General features: G+C 36.8%; 1 long non-coding RNA gene and 1 pseudogene across 1 annotated transcript; one reads left to right on the top strand and one right to left on the bottom strand.

Moving 5' to 3' along the window:
• Positions 1-19: 19 nt before the first annotated feature.
• LOC124894280 lies at positions 20-2,009 on the top strand. The gene is made up of 3 exons (XR_007051117.1): positions 20-311; positions 469-681; positions 1,518-2,009. It is a non-coding gene; the product is annotated as an uncharacterized LOC124894280 (long non-coding RNA).
• A 167-nt stretch (positions 2,010-2,176) lies between these two features.
• Positions 2,177-3,353, bottom strand: LOC124894279 (annotated as a pseudogene).
• Positions 3,354-3,390: the final 37 nt, after the last annotated feature.

Genomic DNA, 3,390 nt, shown 5'->3' with positions numbered 1-3,390 from the left:
ATATAAAAGAACAGTTTTGGTGATTGTACCGTCAGGAAAATTGATAGTCTTGATGCTTCCAGCACCTCCATCGCCTTGAACTTCAATGCTTTTGATAGCTTGTGGCATCAACTTTGGGATCAAGTTATGAGAATCAACAATGGAGGCCTTGAATATTCTTTTGGGGGAAAGTGGAGAAGTGTTCTCCTCAGTGAAGGTGTTGACAGCCATAATGTTTTGATTCTGAGAAGAAAATAAAAGGGTAGTATTTCTTGTAGGTGGAGAGCACTTGTTTGATGAAACAAAGAAAGGGGATATCAGAGTTTATATAGGTACTAGTCCATGCATTATCTATTCTTGTAGTCATTTTCATAGCAGGCCAAATATATGCTTTTGCTTGTCCATATGCATTGGTTTCCAGTGTGTAGAATTGCTATAGCTTAAGGATCGGTTTGTTTTGTGCTTAGCTTCTCTTTTGTTGGTATACAGGAACTTGGAAATGGTCATCCAATTATATGGACTTGTCTTTTGGAAGGAGAACCTTGGAGTACCTGGTGAAGTTGTTACCATATGACCAGGAGATACGGGTTCAAGCCGTGGAAACAGCCTCTTGCAGAAATGCTGGTTATGGCTGCGTACTATAGACGTTGTGGTACGGCCCTTCACCGTACCCCGCGCATAGGGGGAGCTTTGGTGCACCAGGTTTCCCTTTTTTTGTCTTTAAGGATTTTCATTTTTATCTTTCTTTTGTTCATAGGGGTATGCCTAATTCTACTACATTTTTATCTTACTTTTGTTCATAGGGGTATGCCTAATTCTACTACATTTTTATCGTGTAAACAGAAAAGAGTTTTTTATTTTGTTGTATTACCGGGCCCCTTGATAGATCAGGATTTGGTCATGAGAGAATGATTTCATCAATACATAATTGTTTCTTTCTGGTTGAAGAATCATCAATTTTGCAATCATGAACAACCAAGTTAAACTGTGGTAGAAATTCAGCTAATGGCAATAGTCTACAAATATTTACATTCCTCAACTCCAGTATTATGATTCAAAGTGAGGATAAATATTGATAATGTAAAATAAACCTTCACATCTGTCTAACATTAAAATAAATCTGTGATTCTGGAGCAAAAAGTTAAACATAACTATTAGCAGTAACTTTTCAAGAAACAACAACTTTTAAATTAGCCATAAATATTACATTTGACATTGAAAACTAATAACAGTAACTATTAGTATCAAGCTACAAAGAAAAGAGGATAACACATGGCAAGGGAATTAAATTTCTCCACAATAACCTCCAGAACCAAAGTAGTTTCTCCTTGAATTGGCTGTCTGCACGCTCTTTTGGTGCTCTAGCTTTGGACAGTCACGGATACGATGACCAGACCCACCACAATATGCACAACCCTTTAGTCCGCTTGCATTCATGATTGCCTCGATGTAGTTAAGGCTGCACAACCTGTTGCTTGTTTTTATTGAACTACAGTTTGTTTCCTGGTATTATATACTTGTGTTTTTTTCCTGTACAGCATCAACGACATGCTCTCCCGCTAATTCTATGTAAACAGTCAAATTCAGCAGTTGTCAAGAGAGAACTGAGAGTTTCAGAAGCTATTTCCAAGATGCTATTTGATGTGTGTATGAATTTTCACATCAATAATTCCATCTGTCTGTGAAGACTCGATGCTCTGGAGGCTGCAATTTCTCCTCAGGTGTGATGCTGATTCTTTTTATTCAGGTACCAAACACGTGAAAATATTATGTATGTTTCTTAGGTGGTGATGAGATTTGAAGCTCTAAGACTTTTTGTCTGATCTGATACCATGTTAAAATTGGCTGAGTGTCTCGTTTAAAAGTTGAACTATTAGAGAGACCACAGTTTATCTATTTTATTATATTTTGTCTCAACAATTTCATTATCTGAAGTCATATACGCTTTGACTAGAAGCGTTATGTTAGAAGAGAAACTGTCACTGTTACTAGAGTGATCACTTCCCCATTTCTCTTTTTTTTTTGACTCATTTAAGGACTAAGCTGTTATGCATTTCAAAATCTGCAAAGAAGAAGCTATTGTTGTTGCTAGTTTCTACATTCTCAATGTAAGGATTCTCACTTAAATTAGTCACCAACCATTACTCACCTCTTTCAACTTTCCGAGCAAATATGAAATGACAAATGAAGATGAAGATTGGCATAGAAAAAAAATACTTAGGATTATCAGTGTTTTAACCATAAAAATAGCCTACAACAATTCACACCAGAAGATACTTATTGCTGCGACAAACATGAAAGGCAAAGGACTCGGAGAAAAACAACCATCCCATAACATAGCAACCCTCTAAGCATAGGCTTCAGGATTCTGACGGAGATAGGCTTCTACAGCTTTGAACATTGCCAAGACCTTCTCCTTGCCTGCCTTAATTTCCTCATCCTTGAGCTTGAAATCTCCCACAGTATAGTATGTGCTAGTCACCTTAGAGATGGAACCACCATCTGCTGACTGCTCAAACTTCACGTCATAAGTTATCTTCTAAAGGTTGTCTACCAGCCATCACCTTCGATCAATGTGTACTTATACGTGTATGTCTCCTCATTAAGCTCATCAACACGATACTTTATAGACTTAAAATTGCCACCTACGCATGTACAGAAAGGATTAAGTCGATAGTACTAATCAGAGTACTTTTGCACAAAATATAAAAGAATAGTTTTGGTGATTGTACCGTCAGGAAAATTGATAGTCTTGATGCTTCCAGCACCTCCGTCACCATGAACTTCAATGCTTTTGATAGCTTGTGGCATCAACTTTGGGATCAAGTTATGAGAATCAACAATGGAGGCCTTGAATATTCTTTTGGGAGGAAGTGGAGAAGTGTTCTCCTCAGTGAAGGTGGTGACAGCCATAATGTTTTGATTCTGAGATTAAAGAAAAGAGTAGTATTTCTTGTAGGTGGAGAGCACTTGTTTGATGAAACAAAGAAGGGGAAAATCAGAGTTTATATAGGTTGTAGTCCATGTATTATATAACCTGGTAGTTGTAGACACGTAATTTTGTCCCCCTTAAAAATTCAATTTTATTCATTTCTATCTTATACCCTCACCCACGTAATTACATCCCACAAAATACAAAAAAAAATAACTCTCAACAAAATCCCTAACAAACTTTTATTCTTTTAACACCCTAACAACCCTCTCCAATAAAAAAATGACAAATCACCACCTCACTATCCCATACCCTACCTTCCTAACCCTACCTAACCCTACCCACGTCACACCCCCTCTTTTTTTTTATCCAAAAAGAAAGGACCAAAAAAGAAAAAAAATACAATATATATATACACATATACACACATATAAAGGGAGAGGATTTTTTTTTCTTTAGCATCAACAGTAACAAACAAA

The sequence above is a fragment of the Capsicum annuum genome, unplaced genomic scaffold, assembly GCF_002878395.1.
Source record: "Capsicum annuum cultivar UCD-10X-F1 unplaced genomic scaffold, UCD10Xv1.1 ctg72694, whole genome shotgun sequence".
NCBI classification, from domain to species: domain Eukaryota; kingdom Viridiplantae; phylum Streptophyta; class Magnoliopsida; order Solanales; family Solanaceae; genus Capsicum; species Capsicum annuum.
The sequence above is the reverse complement of the archived record's forward strand: the minus strand, read 5'-3'. Positions and strand labels throughout refer to the sequence as shown.